Source organism: Schistocerca cancellata, chromosome 4 (genome assembly GCF_023864275.1).
Source record: "Schistocerca cancellata isolate TAMUIC-IGC-003103 chromosome 4, iqSchCanc2.1, whole genome shotgun sequence".
NCBI classification, from domain to species: domain Eukaryota; kingdom Metazoa; phylum Arthropoda; class Insecta; order Orthoptera; family Acrididae; genus Schistocerca; species Schistocerca cancellata.
Genome location: NC_064629.1, coordinates 636752394 through 636772537, shown reverse-complemented (window position 1 = coordinate 636772537; position 20144 = coordinate 636752394). Strand labels below are relative to the sequence as shown.

Sequence of the window (20144 nt, the reverse complement as noted above, 5' to 3'; positions counted from 1 at the left end):
GCACACAACACCCAGCCATCACGAGGCAGAGAAAATCCCTGACCCCGCCGGGAATCGAACCCGGGAACCCGGGCGTGGGAAGCGAGAACGCTACCGCACGACCACGAGATGCGGGCTCTGCGACATATTCCTTCCCCAATTTCCATGTGTTCTTGTGTTATTGCTGCAGAAGATTTCGAAGTGATAAGATTGTTTGGAGTATGAGCAGTTCACTGTGCACAAGCGTCGTTTTTAACCGTATTTTTGAAAGTTCACTGTAAAGCGATTCGGCTTCACAATCACGTTCACGATCTCTTGCTGTCGAAGTACCAGGCACATCACTACATTTACTCGAAACATCAGACATCTTGAAGCGTTGACATATAATTACCTCGGGGATTAACATAAGAATGAAGTATTCTTTGTGTTTGTAAGCGCCGTTCCCTTTCTCTCTCCACCAACCGAAAGTTTGTCTCTAAGCTGGTCGTAGGCTGTGTTCCAAAAATGAACAGCATAGAGACAGAAGTGATGACACTTTCTGCAGGACCTGACCATCATTTTGCAGGACAACGCTCAAGCACGTACAGTGCAAGCTGTTACTGATTTGTTTGACTGATGGGGCTGCTAAGTGCTATACCACCTACTGCACTCCCCTGACTTAAGCCCTCGTGAGTTCAACTCGATTTCTAAACTGAAGGAAACACTTCACGGCATTCACTTCAGAACTTCTACAAATTCGTCGGGCAATAGACTGCGCCGCTCGAACTGTCAACACAACTGGCACTGCCACATCGCTGGCAACGGGTTATACACAATGCTAGTGACTACTTTGAAGGTCAGTAAAACTTTGAAACACGTATCTATTTTTTACGAGCTGTAAATAAATAGTTGCCTCTATTTAAGTCCAAACCTCGTACTTGATTACAACAAACTTCCTTTCATATGCCTCTGATGTGAAGGGAACGTTATTTAACCTGTTTAGGAGAGACCGGAAGGCAGCAGTTTCATATTTAAACGGGCGGTTCGAAGCTACATTTAGAACTATATCATAGTAAACTCCTTTCTCTAAATGTCTAACTCGACCTTGCCGCCATTTAAGGTGATATTCAAGTCTAAATATGGCCAGGTCCCGTTAATCTGATATTGAGCACACAAAGAAATCTTTCTACGGAATGCATTAAGTTTGTTATGTAAATTATCACACTCTTTCTTGCTACCTCCCTAAAGAACAAAATTGTCATCAACATAACGTTTCCGACATATTACCTCAGTGGCCTCCTTCGGGTACTTCTTAAAAAATTCTTATTCGAAATGAGACATAAAAACATTCGCTAAAATGCAAGCTACGGGACAACCCATGGCCAGATCCTGCTGCTGCCTGTACAGTTGGCCACCAAATTTAAAATAAATTAAAACGTAGGATTAAAGTTTAAAAATTTACAATCTCCTTGATTCGTCCGATGGCCCGCCGCTAAGTCTGCTGAGGTTTTCAAGGGTGATGCAGCAACTGTACAAGTCTATCTTGAAAAATGAAGAAACCGCAGAACAGTTGCTTGGTTCACAATCTTTTATTATGTACACGATCGGTTTCGGAACTCTTGGACCTGTGTCGAACTCTTTGCGCATTTACGCCTAACAAGGTCAAAGGAGCCTTTTACAGACTATATAATTAGAACGTAAAGTTAGTGAACACTTGTACCAATATAAGATTAAAAAAACTGTTTTCGTCATGAAGTGATTTCTAATTATGTGAACACTATGTTTGTTAAAACCAATCGTCATACCCCTAAGTACGTCACATATTCTAAGACTGAATGTGTTAACGGTGAAATTAGAGCCGAGTATAAGAAGGAAATTTTGAATAGGGCTTTGTACCTGCCACACCTGAATTTAGCAAAGTTCGCAAGTGCTAACCAATTTGATAAAATGTACTGTCATATTCTCGAGGCCGTCGGTAACTATAAAGAGGTCATCACTTCTAGACGCCTGTCAAGACTGTCAAACTATGTAATAGGTCTAGGCCACATAGAGCCATGTCATGTGCTAAATGTGACTTAGAATTCCGCCCTAGATTTTTTTAGTAACTTATGGGACTTAAGTGCTAAGGTCATCAGTACCTAAGCTTACACACTACTTAACGTAAATTATCCTAAGGACAAACACACACACCTATGCCCGAGGGAGGACTCGAACCTCCGCCGGGACCAGCCGCACAGTCCATGACTGCAGCGCCTTAGATCGCTCGGCCAATCCCGCGCGGCCTAGATTTGTTAATAATACAGCTATTACTTCTAATGATGACTAGAGTAGTCTGTTAAACATGGGTTTATCATGTAATCTGTGAGAGAATATCTCTGAAGAACACGAATCTGTGATAATTGCTCATACAACAGAGGCTTTAGAGAGCGCTAACGTTCCAGTTTCTGTTAAAAATGAGGCATCTTTGCAAACAAATAGCATTTTAAAAGATAATAGGGATTTTAGAACTAACCGGAGCGGAGAATGGCAGATGTTGAAGTCACATGATAAAAGCTTACAGATAACGATGTCTTAGTCGTCTGTGCTGACATAGGTAAAACGGCTGTTGTTCTTTCTCAGCAGGAGCTTGTGGAAAAGTTGAGCTGTTTATTGTTACTGATGACATTGTTAAGTGCTGAGACCAGACAAAAACGTACTCGAATGACATCGGGAAATAGTATAAGAAACTATGATTTTTCCGAATGAGGAGCGGAAGAAACAAATATTAATGATGAAACCTAACGCACCTAGACTCGGGGTGACGACTAAGTTACATGAAGTTTACCATTCGGCGAAACCGACTGTTAACGCATGGGGTGGTTCAGGTTACAAACTTGAGAAATTTGTTGCGGGTTTTCTTAAAATAACATTTTTACTTCAGGGAGAGTAGAGTGAAAAAAAACAGGGAAGATCTAATTACAGTTCTTAAAATACCAACATACCACTAGGTACCCACATGTCTACCTTTGGCGTCAGAAATATGTATACTAATATACCTACAAATGAAACATGTAGCATCGTTCTTGAGAACCTAAGCAGATTTAGCGGCAGGTCATCGGACGAAATCAAGGGTGTTGTTAATATTTTAACTTTGATCCTACGTTTTAATTTATTTTAAATTTGGTGGCCGAGTGTACAGGCAGCAACAGAATCTGGCCATTGTCCCTCTAGCTTGCATTCCAGCGAATATTTTTATGTCTCATTTCGAGTATGAGTATTTTAAGAAATATCCGGAGGAGGCCGCTAACGTGGTATGCTGGAAACGCTGTCTTGATCACATTTTTGTTCTTTCTCTGTTCACCATCAGATTAACGGGACCTTGCCATTAGATTTGAAGATCACTTTAAATGGCGGCAAGGTAGGGTTTGACATATATAGAAAGGTGTCTACTGCTGATATAGTTCTGAATGTAGCTTCGAACCACCCATTTAAATATGAAACTGATGCCTTCCGGTCCCCCCTAAACAGGTTAAATAATGAAACTTCCTGGCAGATTAAAACTGTGTGCCGGACCGAGACTCGAACTCGGGACCTTTGCCTTTCGCGGGCAAGTGCTCTACCGACTGAGCTACCCAAGTACGACTCACGCCCCGTCCTCACAGCTTTACTTCTGCCAGTACCTCGTCTCCTACCTTCCAAACTTTACAGAAGCTCTCCTGTGAACCTTGCAGAACTAGCACTCCTGAAAGAAAGGATGTTGCGGAGACATGGCTTAGCCACAGCCTGGGGGATGTTTCTAGAATGAAATTTTCACTCTACAGCGGAGTGTGCGCTGATATGAAACTTCCTGGCAGATTAAAACTGTGTGCCGGACCGAGACTCGAACTCGGGACCTTTGCCTTTCTTTCAGGAGTGCTAGTTCTGCAAGGTTCGCAGGAGAGCTTCTGTAAAGTTTGGAAGGTAGGAGAGGAGGTACTGGCAGAAGTAAAGCTGTGAGGACGGGGCGTGAATCGTGCTTGGGTAGCTCAGTCGGTAGAGCACTTGCCCGCGAAAGGCAAAGGTCCCGAGTTCGAGTCTCGGTCCGGCACACAGTTTTAATCTGCCAGGAAGTTTCATATCAGCGCACACTCCGGTGTAGAGTGAAAATTTCATTCTAGGTAAAATAATTTTCCCCTAACATCAGAGGCATATGAAAGGGAGTTTGTTATAATCAAGTATACTGCCGCGCACAACTGGTACCCTAGGTCTATGATTGAGAAAATGAATGAGCGAAGCGGGGGAGAGCGTGGAAGGGAATCACTAAGGACCAGTTGCAGCTGTAGCGGCGCATCGAAAGCTTAGTACTAATTAATTGTTTGTGTATAGTGGTTTATTTAGGAACTTTAGTAGTCTTCAACCGGTGTTCTTGGTGTTTTCTGGTGAAATAATTTCAGAAGAACCTTTTGGGAACTGTTTGCAGCTTCGTTACTGTGTCATTAGACGTTTGATTCTCTTTCTGTATTAGTCTTTTGTTATATTCACATTTGTTGTTTATTAATACTGTTAATAATAGTAGTTACTTCCCTTGTAGAGTAAGTTTGTGATTATTGTAGTCAGGTTTTTAACATCTTCTTATTGTAGTAGCGGAACTTAGAAAAAGTAAAATTTTACCATGAGTGAGAAGTGTGGGCTTTGCCGTAGGTTCGTGAGTAGTGGATTGCGGTGTGAGACTTGTTCGAAGTATTTTCACTGGGGGGAATGCAGTGGGGAAGCCAGTGGGCATTCTGGTGAGATCCTCTCCTGGAACTGCAGGTTATGTAGCAAGAGTAAATTGACAGAGGAGCAGGAGCGTAAGATCTGTGCCCTTCAGGTGCAGTTGAAAAACGCACAGGAGGAGCTAGATAGGATGAGGAGGGAGAAGGGGGTTGGGGAATGGGAGCTGGCTGTTGGCAAGAGATCTGCTAGGAGAAGAAGATTTTCAGATAGTTTTACTATTGGTGTTTACAATAGATATGACCAACTGTCAGAGTCTAGTGGAGAGGAATCTCTAGTAGCTGTAGATGTAGGAAGTATGCAGCAGACCTCAGTAGTTACTGTGCCTAGAACAGTTGCAAAGTCGAAGAGGAAGAAGAAGGTTCTGCTGTTAGGTAGTTCTCATGGGAGAGGTGTAGGCCAGCAGTTGCAGGAAGTGCTGGGGAGTGAGTACCAGGTCACCAGCATTGTGAAGCCTAATGCAGGGTTGGCTCAGGTGACTGTTAACATAGGGGGGTTATGTAGGGATTTTACTAAAGAGGATCAGGTAGTGATTGTGGGTGGGGCTGGTAATAGTATTGATAGGGATGGGGAGTATAACATAGATGGTGACCTGGAAAAGATAGCAACTCAGACTGGCAACACGAATGTGCATTTCGTGGAACTGTTTCAGCGTCACGATCGACCTCATCTTAATACAGCCGTCAGGCGTAATAACATGAGACTTGGGGGTGCGCTGATGACAGAAAGCATGGGTCACATTTCAGTGGTGTCGGTGGAGTCTATCAGCAGGACGGGTTTCACTAGACACGGCCTGCACCTCAACAGGTATGGGAAGGGGAGGTTGGCAAAGCTTATAGGTGACAGCATAGGTGGGGTTGGTGGGATCACTCATGGGAAAATTCCTGCAGTAGTGGGTGTTAGAGCTGCACCTTTTTTAGATTGAAGTCAGCTGATAGGTGTTCCTGCCTAAGGGAAGTCTCTCTAACAAGGGAATCACTTTTAACAAAGCTTAGGTATCCGAGTAATGAGGGAATTAGTATATTTCATCAAAATATACAAGGTATTAGAGATAAAGTTAGTGAACTGCTTATAGATGTTGACTCTGAAATTATTGGTATATCTGAACACTTCTTAAATAAGGAGATAATTCAGAGGCTTCCTTTACCAGGATACAGGTTGGCTGGCTGCTTTTCGAGGAGCTCTTTGCGGTGTGGGGGAGTAGCCATGTATGTGAAAAACGGCATCGCATTTGAGTCAATTGATGTTTCAAAGTACTGCACTGAAAAGGTGTTTGAATGTTGTGCAGGTGTGGTTAAATTTAACGGAGCTAAACTTGTAACTGTTGTTATTTATAGATCCCCAGACTCCGATTTCACAACATTTTTGCTAAAGCTAGAGGAGGTTCTTGGTTCACTTTATAGGAAATACAAAAAGTTAGTTATATGTGGTGACTTCAATATTAATTGTATAAGTGATTGTGCAAGGAAGAGGATGCTGGTAGACCTCTTTAATTCATATAATCTTATGCAAACCGTATTCTTTCCAACGAGAGTGCAAGGGAACAGTAGAACAACCACAGACAACATTTTTGTTCATTCCTCATTACTAGAAGGGCATTCTGTTAGCAAAAAGGTGAATGGCCTTTCAGATCATGATGCGCAAATTTTAACTTTAAAAGATTTTTATGCTGCAACACGTGTTAAATATAGTAATCAGCTGTTCAGGAAAGCTGATCCAGTTGCTGTAGAGACCTTTGTAAACCTTATAAAGTAACAAGAGTGGCAAGATGTCAATAGCGCTGATACAGTAGACGATAAATATAATGCTTTTCTCAAGAATTTTCTCATGCTCTTTGAAAGTTTCTTTCCGTTAGAACGTTTAAAACAGGGTACTAGCACAAACAGGCAGCCTGGGTGGCTGACTAGAGGGATAAGAATATCTTGTAGAACAAAGTGGCAATTATATCAAAACGTTAGAAACAGTCAAAATCTAAATGCAGCAGCCAATTACAAACAGTATTGTAAGGTGCTTAAAATGTTATTAGGAAGGCAAAAAGTATGTGGTATGCAGATAGAATAGCTAAGTCTCAGGATTAAATTAAAACCATATGGTCAGTCGTAAAGGAAGTTGCTGGTCTGCAGAGACAGGTCGAGGATATAGAATCAGTGCGTAGTGGGAATGTCCGTGTTACTGATAAGTCGCATATATGTACAGTATTTAATAATCACTTTCTGAGTATAGCAGGTGAACTAAATAGAAACCTAGTCCCAACAGGGAATCATATAGCGCTCTTAGAAAAAAGTGTTCCGAGAGTGTTACCTTAAATGCTCCTCCATGATACTGACAAGAGGGAGATTGAGTTAATAATTAAATCACTAAAGACCAAGAACTCTCATTGATATGACGGGGTATCTAACAGAATACTAAAGTATTGTTCTATGTATGTTAGCCCAGTTCTCAGCCATATCTGTAACTTTTCCTTTAGGAGTGGTCGGTTTCCTGACCGATTAAAGTACTCGGTAGTGAAGCCACTTTATAAAAAGGGAGACATTGATAATGTTGACAATTTTAGACCTATTTCTACGCCATCGGTGTTTGCTAAAGTTATCGAGAAGGTTGTATATACAAGGTTACTGGAGCATTTAAATTCACATAATTTGCTGTCAAATGTTCAGTTTGGTTTTAGAAATGGTTTAACAACTGAAAATGCTATATTCTCTTTTCTCTGTGAGGTTTTGGACGGATTAAATAAAAGGTTGCGAACGCTAGGTGTTTTCTTTGATTTAACGAAGGCTTTTGACTGTGTTGACCACAAAATATTACTGCAGAAGTTGGACCATTATGGAGTAAGGGGAGTAGCTTACAATTGGTTCGCCTCTTACTTTAAGAACAGAAAGCAGAGGGTAACTCTCCCCAATATTGACAGTGGTAGTGATGTTCAGTCCCAATGGGGCACTGTTAAGTGGGGCGTTCCCCAAGGGTCGGTGCTGGGGCCACTGCTGTTTCTTATTTATATAAATGATATGCCTTCTAGTATTACAGGTGATTCAAAAATATTTCTGTTTTCTGATGACACCAGCTTGATAGTGAAGGATCTTGTGTGTAATATTGAAACAGTAACAAATAATGTAGTTCATGAAATAAGTTCGTGGCTTGTGGAAAATAATTTGATGCTAAATCACAGTAAGACTCAGTTTTTACAGTTTCTAACTCACAATTCAACAAGAACCGATATTTTGATCAGACAGAATGGGCATATTATAAGTGAGACGGAACAGTTCAAATTCCTAGGCGTTCTGATAGATAGTAAGCTGTTGTGGAAAGCCCATGTCCAGGATCTTGTTCAGAAGCTAAATGCTGCTTTATTTACCATTAGAACAGTATCTGAAATAAGTGACACTTCAACACGAAAAGTAGTCTATTTCGCATATTTTCATACGCTTATGTCGTATGGTATTATTTTTTGGGGTAATTCTTCTGATTCAAAAAGGGTATTTTTGGCTCAAAAACGGGCTGTTCGAGCTATATGTGGTGTAAGCTCGAGAACCTCTTGTCGACCCCTATTCAAAAATCTGGGAATTCTGACATTGCCCTCACAGTATATATTTTCTTTAATGTCGTTTGTTGTTAGCAATATTAGCCTATTCCCAAGAGTTAGCAGCTTTCACTCACTTAATACTAGGCAGAAATCAAATCTGCATGTAGAATGCACTTCCTTGACTCTTGTGCAGAAAGGAGTGCAGTATTCTGCTGCATCCATTTTCAATACGCTACCACAAGAACTCAAAAATCTTAGCAGTAGCCCAAACTCTTTTAAGTCTAAACTGAAGAGTTTCCTCATGGCTCACTCCTTCTATTTTGTGGAGGAGCTCCTGGAAGATCTAAAAAATTAAGCAAATTCCAGTGTTACATTGTTGATTGTCTTCATTTAAACTTACGACTTGTCACCTGAATATGTTTTTTTATATTTCATTTTATCTGTTTCTAATATCGTGTTATAATTTCATGTATTGACTCGTTCCATGACCATGGAGACTTCTCCTTAATTTGGTCCCACGGAACAATAAATAAATAAATAAATAAGGCAGTAGAGGAAAAGAACAAGTTTAAGTTTCCATATCATGTATACGTATCAGAGAGGACTGGAAAGAAACGGATTTCAGCCAACATAACTCCGGTATTTTCAGACCAAAAAATTTGTCCTGTAGATTAAAGAACCGTGAAATCTTCAAAAAGGATCCTTTGTCTTATTCCAAAGTATATCGTACTGCGATAAAAGCCAGTTGTGGAAGAGCAGATGCATTGGCCAGACAGGAGGAATTTTTATACGAGATTTAAAGAACATAAATATCTGGCCAATTCTAGGTCATATATGACAATTAATTTTATTGACGTTCAGCATCAGCTGCAGCAGTTGAGCGATAACGTAACTGTCTTACACACTGCAGAGAAAGGTCAGATACTCAGTGTTCTGGAAGAATCTGAGATCTTAAGAAGTCTTCATTTCCATCCTCCCCATACAATTACTAAACGAACAGACTTGTATCACAAAAATATTTTAGTAAGTTATGACATTATCTGGGAAGATTAAGGTGTCCTTATAACGTAACCCGTCTCCGGCCATCATGATTTAGGTTTTCCGTGATTTCCCTAAATCGCTTCAGGCAAATGCCGGGATGGTTCCTTTGAAAGGGCACGGCCGATTTCCTTCCCTCACCCGAGCGTGCTCTCCGTCTCTACTGACCTCGTTGTCGACTGGACGTTAAACACTAATCTCCTCCTCCTCCTTATAACGTAATACTTTTCCTTGTTTTTTAAATGAAGAGGTCCTCTTCCCTCATAATGTTGTGATGGCTCCATCACCTTTCTAGCATTAATTCCCGCTTTTCCAGTTCAAACAGTTTACTAATCTCATGTCTGTTTCGTACCGCGCCTGCGCTTGGGTTGTGTGCGGCTTCAGGAGTCACGGTTACTATTTACTGTTACATAGTTTTCCTGTTTGTGTTCCCGGCGCGCAGCACGGAAAAATGGTTGTTAGGGAAGTTTTTTAATTAATTGCACGAAATATGTGTTTCTCCTCCCCCTCCCCATTTGTATTGTAGTTTACATGTTTCATTATTTTGGTAACTTTTCGTGTCAGGTCGTGATTTCCGTTTTTTCGGATTTTCTTAGGTTCCTTTTACCCTTCTGGCACGGACCCTTTGGCTCTAGGACAAGATTGGGGTGAGGACGATCTCAGATATTTAAGTGATTTTATTTGTAAGTAACGTTCTGTTTTGGATTTTAATTTGTTGTAATTAAGAAATTTTAACGATATAGTTTCTTATCTGATATTTTAGACTTGAGGATCTCCTCTCATTCGGGTTTAGCAGACTATTTTTATTATTACAGTTTACACCAGATGATGGATCTTTAAGTGTTCCGCCGGCCGTGGTGGCCAAGCGGTTAAAGGCGCTACAGTCTGGAACCGCGCGGCCGCTACGGTCGCAGGTTCGAATCCTGCCTCGGGCATGGATGTGTGTGATGTCCTTAGGTTAGTTAGGTTTAAGTAGTTCTAAGTTCTAGGGGACTGATGACCTTAGAAGTTAAGTCCCATAGTGCTCAGAGCCATTTGAACCATTTTTTTTAAGTGTTCCTAAACCGGTCACGTACAAAATAAAAGATTGTGGATTAAGCAACTGTTCTGCAGTTTCTTCATTTTTCCAAATGGACTTGTACAGTTCCTGCTGCCCTATAAGAAGAACTCTGTGAGTGCATCCATCATTGGGCCAAACAGATGGAAGTCTAAGGGTGCGAGATGAAGAACAACAGTCCAACAAAGTTTTTCGGAATCCTTTCGGGTGCGCAGACTTACTTGAGGCCTTGCGTTGTTATGGAGAAGTTTGTTTGATTGTTTGTAGTGACCAACACGCTGAATTCATATCTTCAATTTCCTGAGGATGGCACAGCTGTGTGTAGCTGGACATTGCACCATGAGGGAGGACATCAAACAGAATAAACTCTTCACTGTTTCAGAAGACCGTTGCCATGAGCTTACCGGCTGAGGGTGCGGCTTTAATGTCTTCTTCGGAGAAAAGGTGGTGTGACGCTAATCCATGTGTTGCCGTTTTCTTTCCGGTTTGAAGTGATGAGCCCATGCTTCGTCGCCTATGTACGACAAAAAATTTTCACGGTTATGCCGGTAACGCGCCAATAATTCCGCACAGATGGTCCTTCGTTGCTCTTTATGGTTTTCTGTTAGGCGACTAGGAAGCCAGCGGGCACACAACTCTGAGTATCCCAACTGGTGGACGAGTGTGTGAACACTACGCCAACATAGACGTCCAGTTGAGCAGCTAGGTGTCTGATTGTGATCCGTCGATCACTTCGAATGAGACTGTCTTCACATTCCAACTTTGCAGGATTTACAGCTGAACGCGGAAGATCGGACTGGTTTGCGTGAACTTTTTTGCGATGATGACTGACGCATCGCCCAATGACTCATCGTTCTTTTGTTCACTGCCATGTCTACGTAGTCACTCTGCAAGCTCCTATGAATGTCTGCGACGCTCTGGTTTCCGTCGAAAGAAACTCAATGACAGCTCTGTGCTTGGAACTCATATTCGTTACAAACGCCATTTTGATGGCTGCGTATAGCGCTGCCAAGTTGGTGTCTTAATTCGGTCACCACAAACTATAAAAGTAGACCCGCTTACTGTCCAGTTCAACTCCAGGTGACTCTCCAGTTTTCGCTGCTGTCGTCGACGACGACGCGAGCATCCGCACTGGAAACTCTGAACTTTTAGTACAACATGAAGCTTTAATGCTTGGGAGTTTTACCTTCAATTTTCTAACTTGGTTTTATGTCTGGTTGTTAAGAATTGCTGGCTCTTCTGTGGTCGGGCCGTTTAGCCGCACTAAATACCGGCGGAGAAAGGATAATGAGCAAAGCTCTAACACCGCCAAGGTGACCGGCGCAGAAAAATAGTGCCAAAAAGCGACGCTCTCTGTACGCCAGACCGGTACTCTAGTGGCGTTCCGTCGCATACGCCTGCAATGCAGGCCACCCCCCAGACCTTGATGTGACGCTTGAAGCTCCCGTGTCTCGTAGATACAGAAAGATCAATAGCTTTTGCGTATAAAGCCTCCTTTGCAACCAAGTGAATATAACCGAACGTGGAAGAGCCAACGAAAATTCTGTCTAGTGTAAACGCTAGGCGTGTGTGCGCAAATGGAATTCGGTCGTACCCGGGTCGCATTCGCAGGTGTTCGCTTGCGATCCGTTGGTTGTCGGGTTTTTAGCGAACCATCAACCGAAGTCCGCGTCCTCTCCACTTCAGAGCCGGCAGTAGAGAAAGGTTTCGTCTACTATCTTGCCTGTTTTTGTGATTGTTGACATGCGTTGTGTGATCGATGAGTGGGCTGAAGAGAAAGTGACGTCCTCGATTAGAAGAATGCAGGTATCATACGTGCATCTGTGATCGAAGAGGTAGTTCAAATGCCGAAAGAGAAGAAATGCGATTGGTAGAAAATTGTCGAAACACACAAAATACCGACGGAGAAAGGATAATGAGCAAAGCTCTAACACCGCCAAGGTGACCGGCGCAGAAAAATAGTGCCAAAAAGGTGAGAGGTAATGCCTGAAATCTGGTATTCTCGGCACACCCTTGACACTGTGGGTTTCGGAATACTGAATTCCCTAACGATTACGAGACTGAATGTCCCATGTGTCTAGCTCCATCTCCCATTTCACGTTCCAAGTCTGTTAATTCCCGTGATAATTCTCATTATAATCAGATCGGAAACCTTTTCACATGAATCACCTGAGTACAAATGACAGCTCTGCCAATGCACTGCTCTTTCATACCTTGTGTACGCGATACTACCGCCATCTGTATGTGTGAATATCGCTATCCCATAACATTTCTCACCTCAGTGTGTGTTGCTTTTGCCAAGAATCCATTTTTGAAGAAAAATGGTGTCTGTGTCTGCAGATCACAAATACCGTATTGTGGAAAGCTTAGGAGTTTTATTTATTGAACCGGAATGCAGTAATTTCTTCAGTTGGAAACACCGAAATGAAACACTTCGTTGGCCGCGCGAGATTAGCCGACCGGTCTGAGGCGCTGCAGTCATGGACTGTGCGGTTGGTCCCGGCGGAGGTTCGAGTCCTCACTCGGGCATGGGTGTGTGTTTGTTTATCCTTAGAATAATTTAGGTTAAGTAATGTGTAAGCTCAGGGACTGATGACCTTAGCAGTTAAGCCCCATAAGATTTCACACACATTCATTCATTCAAACACTTCGTTGTCCCTTATTATGGACTTAAAACATGTGCAACTGCTGTACATTCCCAATAGGGGTCTCCACTGATTTAGTAGATCTATTTTCTGTGTTGGTGGGGTACAAGAAGCTGGATCATTTGAAGGTGAGAGCCCTCCCTGAGAGTCGCCTTCGGACTCTGAGTGTGAGGCAATTTGCGCCGCCTTTCCTGTGCTTTGAGTCACTGACACTGGAATGGGAAAATTTGTTCACTGTGCCTATTTTTAGTCATAAATGAATTACAGACATTGGCTGCAAATGGTCATTGATGTTAATCAATGGGGAAAGTTGAAAACATCTGACGGACGGGGATTCAAATCTCTCTCTCCTGCTTACGAGGCAGTTGCTCTGACCACTAAGCCATCCGCGCACGGGGGTCATCGCCACTGCACGGACTACCCTAGCACGTCTCCCGTCAGACCCAGATTCTCAACTTATCCACGAAGCATGGACCTTGGTATGATGGAGTGGCTTGCGTGTGTCAGCGGTAGAGAAATCCGCACCGCACCGAAGGAATATCAGTGGAAGAGCCAGTATTTGCAGAAAAAACAGTCTTAATGTTTGACCGATATGGGCTTATAGCATGTTGATATATGAATGGGTAAAAGCTAGGGAAAACTAAAGCTGTTACATTTCCCTAGGATATATCGTTTTCCTGTATGATTTAAAAGATGAGGGCACCCTCTTGGGTAACATATTCCATAGATAAAATATTCTCCCGTACTCAAGGAGGGCGCTGTCATTAGGAAAACAAAACCGCTGTTCTACAGGTCGTAGCGTGGGATGTTGACTCCCTTAATCGGGGAAGTAGAACATTGATATTGTGGGAATTAGTGAAATGCGGTGCAGGACGATCAAGGCCTATAGTCAAGTGAATAAAGGACTAGCAACACAAAATCAGTTAAGAGTAATGCAAGAGAAAGTCTAATAATTAATAATAAAATGGGGACGCAGGTGAGTTACAATGAACAGCGCAGTGAAAGCCATAGCTAAAACATTCATCACAGTAGTTAAAGTTTATGTACCTCCTAGTTCCACAGATGAAGGCATTGAAGAAGTGAGTGATATATAAAAGAAATTATGCGGACAGTTAAGAGAGACGAATGTTTATTTATGATGGGGGACTGGAATCTGATAACAGGAAAACGAAGAGAAGAAAAACTAGCAAGAGATCGTGGATTGGAGGAAGGAATGAGAAAAGAGGCCACCTGGTGTTTCTTGTTTTTTATGTGGTAACATCCTATGGGACCAAACTGCTGAGGGCATCCGTCACTGAGCTTACACACTACTTAATCTAACTTAAACTATCTCAACAAGCTGCCTCTTACACAGAGTATCTACAAAACAAACGAAAGCTTCTCTAGTACAAACCACTAGCTCTTTCTAATGAAAAATGAAGGAAGTAGGAGGTGATAATACTTAGCAGTATGAAACAAATTTCATTTAAATATTTTCGTGGCGTTCTTATATATTAATAACTCCTATGATACTCACAAACAACTGCTGCAAATTGGTAGAGCTCATAAGAAGTCACTTCCCTGCGGAACGACTGTGGGACATTCAACATACTTTTCTTTGTCCAAAAGCTACTACATTCCCAAAATGATTGAATATTGTCACGATTATTTTTCCCCAACCTTAACCTCACATGGAATCAAAATCATAATGACACATACTTAAAATTTTGACAATGTGAATTTTAACAATGTGAACAGAACAAAAAGTTGTGCATCTGTTCAAATTATTTACACTAGTTTCAATTTTAAGTTGACCAAAATTTTAACAGAACAGTCGTAGAGCTGACACATTTTGCATCCCCTTACTTAAAGCCTCATAAAACGATTAACTTTTTGTACTTTGAGCTCAAATTTTGCGCAGCTTAGTTTTATTCTATTAGGAATATCAATGCAAAACTACATTCAGCTTTGAGATGGTCGGGAACGGAATGGCCCTACATTTATATGATTATTCTGCAATCCTCACTTCAGTGTTTGACATTATAAACATTTTCTGACTACTTTACTACCATCCTGATCCCGAATGGCACTTGGGAAAAATGAACACCTACATCTTTCTGTGCCATCACTGATTTCTCTTAAGTTGACAGGTCATTTGTCTCTAGGTAGGTGAGAAGTAACAAAATAAATTCGCTGTTTACGGAGAAAGTTGCTGACTGAAGTATCATGAAAAGATCACACCGCAATGATAAACATGTTTATTTTAACTGCCTCTCCAACTCGCTTATCATATCCGTGAAATCCTCTCCCCTATTTCACGATAATGCAAAACGAGCTGTCTTTCTTTAAACTTTCTCAGTCCTGTATCGCAAGGCTCCCATACCGCACAGCAGTACTCCCGACCAAGACGGACAAGTGGGATGCAGTACAGGCATTCTCTATAGCGGATTTTTTGCATGTTATAAGTATTCTGTCAATAAAATGCAGTCCTTGTTTCACCTTTCCCACAAAATTTTCTACGCGATGGTTCCAATTTAAGTTGTTAATAATCGTAATCCCTACATAGTCAGCTGACTCGACTACCTTTAACCATGTGTGACTTCTCTTGTAACCAAAATTTAACGGAATTTTCGTTTAATATTTATGCAAAGGTTCTCGTACTTTGAACTGCCACGTTTCGCACCATACAACTATCTTGTAATTCGATTTGATCTTATGAAGTCTTTACTAGACTGTGAACGATGGCATCATCTGCAAGCAATTCAAACGGCTGTTCAAGTTGTCACAAGAAGGTTAGATAAGCACAGCAGAAGGGCTATCACATTACCTTTGGGACCCCCAGATATGACTTCGGCTTCACTAGAACATTTCACGTCAATGACTACAGACTGTGACCTTTCTGAGAGGAAATAAAGAAACCAGACGATACTTTTATCGCTTGTAACGGCGTGGTTTCTGTGTTCTGACTAAAAATATCCACCCACATTGCGGTGAATTTCTTCTTCTGCTGTCCAGTCCATTAGCACGACATGCTAGAAAATGTGTACCGTTCGTCGGCTGCAGAAAGCAATGGAGGAAGCTAGCAGCACTACACACCTCTAAAAGTTGCATCAAATGATTTCTAGTATCACGCTATCGAAACTATTAAAGAATAGATAGTTAATGAGTGAAAACTTCAATATATTGTTATTTGTTTGCTACAAAAACACCAACAAATCCGGGCTAGCTTGAAGTTACAATTTCGACTTATACATTCAATCAAAGTCACTCATAAAAGCCAGCTTGTTGTATCGAGCCCAACCTTTTACCGGAAAGATTAGAAACGGATTGTCTGGGACAGAAAGCTCGCTCCAATACTATCCAAGTCGACTTCTTAGAAAGCTCAGTTGCCGGCCACAGTTTGCATAACACGCCAACACGCCACACGGATTTTAGTTAGTTCAGAAGTCACAGTTTACAAGTAAAATTCGGAATTTCATCCATTTATCTTCAGCAGTCGTCCGTGTTCACTTTATGGCACTTCACAGTCACGTTTAAGGCATAATACCGCACAATATTCGCATCTATTCAGAGCCCGGAATACACCTATCCGAACATGATGAAGGCTGAGCTCCGAATTTGTCCTAGACTTCGCCAGGCAGTTCGTTACCCCACAAAATACGCGCGACTGCACTGTCCCCAGATTGGCTGATGTACATCATAGCGGATCCGATATCAGTACCAAAACGCGCGATCCCGCGTGTTTTACTAAGAACCAATCACAACATAATAGCTTTTATAAGCAGTACATTAAAAGAATAAACTTATAAAACCCACAAATATCAAAATAACTTCTTCGTATACTTGAATTATCGTAAATATTTTTTGCATTCTCAGTACTATAAACTGACTAGTTACACTTTAAAAATTTCATCTGAGAGTACTATTTTCTGTTTTGTACTGACAGAATTCTCACGCTATCATCTGCTCAGTTAATAGACATAACACTATTAATTTATTATATTACCCTGTACTCACACCATCATTCACACTAATAATTCAACATATTAAATCAACAACAATTAACAGAACACGTAATGTTCACAGAAGATACAATTTTGTTTCCAAAATAGAGGGTGAACACGAATAAAACGGAAAAACTGCAGGCACGGATTTCTGACTGGAAATGGAGGAAAAAGGTCCTATCAATATGTGTACGGAAATGCATCGTTGCCACGGTAGATGAATGAAAGTTCCTATGACCACGTGCCGTGTGTGTTCCCTTGTGTTGCAGGCTGTGTGATTGATGCAGCGTACTGTAAGCAGCAGAATGGTCCGGTATTCGTGTCGGGAACAAGCCAACTTAGTGTTTGCGTGCGGCGAAGCAGATGGAAACGGTCGATAAGTAGCACGGCTATACCGAAAACAGTGCCCTTACAGACACCAACCATATCACACAACATTTAAGGCCCTTTTTAGGCATTTGTGGGATCATAGGTCCTTTCAGACAGACGAACGTGCAGGGAGACGGCGGACTGTGCGTACACCATATTTGGAAGGCCGCGTTCTACAGAATGTTGAGACGAACGCTAGCACAAGTTCCATGCACATGGCCCGCCAACACAGTGTAAGCCAAAGTACGATCATGCGTATCCTGCATAACAACCGCTACTATCCCTGTCACCTGCAACGAGTGCAAGGATTATCAGCAGCAGATTTCGCTCTGCGAGAAGGATTTTGTCGATGGTTTTTGCACCAGACCATCGCAATTATGGGATTTCTGTATTCAGTCTTCTTTGCCGACGAAGCAAACTTTATCAGAACTGACATCACCAATCTGCATGATCGTCATCTTTGGGCTACAGACAATGCTCTGTGAATGGTTGAGGCGTCTTATCAGCATCTGTTCAGCATTAATGCGTTGGCAGGGATTCTTGCCGACCACGTACATGGATCAGTTATTATTCCACCTGAACTTTCTGTGGTATACTCTGTCTGGGCTGCTTGTGAATGTGACTGAGAGTACGACAGTTTATGTGGGTTCTGCATGACGGAGCTCCAATACATTTCCGCATTACATTTCGCCGACACCTCAACGTCATCTTTCCTGGGCGTTAGATAGGACATGGAGGTCCTGGAGCGTGGCCTGCTAGATCACCGGACATAAACCCTCTAGATTTTTTAGCCTTGGGGGCACCTGAAAAACGTTGTGTATGCTGAACCAGTTCCTGATGCACAGACCCTTCAACAGCGTGGTCACAACGCCTGTGATGCTATTCGGAGAGAGGCCAGAAAGAGAGCGGCACTCCATGATGTAACGTGTGAACGTGTGCATTGCATCCTACGGAGGCCATTCTGAATATCTGTTGTGACGTGGATAGGATGCAGCTCTGTACTGTATTCCACGACTATCTGTTGTCGTTGCACGCACACAGTCAATTTCCGGGCGTATGTTCATAGGACCTTCTTTCATCAATTTCCAGTGACGAATCCGTCCCTGCAGTTCGTCTATTTTATTAATGCTCACCCTGTGGACTGATTTGATTATGTATGGTATGTCCGTAAGATGCGGACACGTTTCGGCGCAGCTGTATCTATTAGGAAGTGCTGCAACGTAGTGCACGTATGTCATACTAGAACTACGAATCACGTATCTGCTCGCTACCACCCCATTTACATCTACATCGTTACTCTCCAATTCACCCTTAAGTGCCAGGCAGGGTGTTCATCGAACAATTTTCACACTACTTCTCTACCATTACACTCTAGAATGGCGCGTGGGAAATAGGAACACCTAAATCTTTTCGTTCGAGCTCTGATTTCTCTTATTTTATTACGATGATCATTTCTCCCTACGTAGGTGGGTGTCAACAAAATATTTTCGCATTCGGAAGAGAAAGTTGGTGATTGAAATTTCGTAAATAGATCTCGCCGCAAAGAAAACCGCCTTTGTTTCAGTGACTGCCACCCCAAATTGGTTAAAATGGCTCTGAGCACAATGGGACTCAACATCTGAGGTCATCAGTCCCCTAGAACTTAGAACTACTTAAACCTAAGGACATCACACATATCCATGCCCGAGGCAGGATTAGAACCTGCGAAGGTAGCGGTCGCGCGGTTCCAGACTGAAGCCCCTAGAACCGCCCGGCCCTTGCAGCCGGCCTGCCACCCCAACTCGCGCATCATATCTGTGACACACTCACCCCTATTACGCCATAACACGATACGAGCTGCCCTTCTTTGCACTTTTTCGATGTTCTCCGTCAATCCTACCCTGTATGGATCCCACAACGTGCAGCAATATTCCAGCAGAGGACGGACAAGTGTAATGTACGCTGTCTCTTTAGTGAGTTTGTCGCATCTTCTAACAAGGAAACCTCACCATCGGACCCCCCTCAGATTTCGTTATAAATTGGCACAGTGGACAGGCGTTGAAAAGCTGAACACAGATCACTCGAGAAAACAGGAAGAAGTTGTGTCGAACTATGAAAAAAATAAGCAAAATATACAAACTGAATAGTCCATGCGCAAGATAGGTAACATCAAAGATAATGGGAGGTCAGGAGCGCCGTGGTCCCGTGGTCAGCGTGAGCAGCTGCGGTACGAGAGGTCCTGGGTTCAAGTATTCCCTCGAGTGAAAGGTTTACTTTCTTTATTTTCGCAAAGTTATGATCTGTCCGTTCGTTCATCGACGTCTCTGTTCACTGTAATAAGTTTAGTGTTTGTGTTTTGCGACCGCACCGCAAAACCGTGCCATTAGTAGACGAAAGGACGTGCCTCTCCAAAGGAAAACACGTCTGATATGTTCTATACGACACTGGTGACGGTATGCACGTCTCATGACAGGAATATGTTTTTCTTTTTTTCCAAATCTCATTTTGTTCGCTTGTGTTCGTTGTATCTGCTCGGGGCGAACGTCGTAAGACATCCGTTTAAGTTCGTTGTTGATCGATTAACTCTTTTTTTTTTTTTCAGAGGGCAGCTAACCCTTAGGTTTTCTTGTGGATGTGATACTCACTCCCAAAATAGTGATGAAAACATAAGAGTTTGTCACATAAACTGCAACAAATGAATGCAACAGTTTCACAGTCGCACAGTTTTCCCTGTGTTCTGTCAAAACATATGTTTTTAACGTTTTCAAATTTTTCCGTGTGTAGACCGTCAAATCCTGCATATGTCCAAGCAAATCTGAACATGTCCTGGAATTTTGGAGAGCGAAGTTGGTTGTGTGTGAGTG

General features: G+C 42.2%; 1 protein-coding gene across 1 annotated transcript in view; it reads left to right on the top strand.

Annotated features, from left to right (window-relative positions):
• The window catches only part of LOC126184359 (src kinase-associated phosphoprotein 2-A-like), a 202287-nt gene that overhangs the window by 160608 nt on the left and 21535 nt on the right, over nt 1-20144 (top strand). The gene's annotated exons all lie outside the window — the stretch shown is intronic.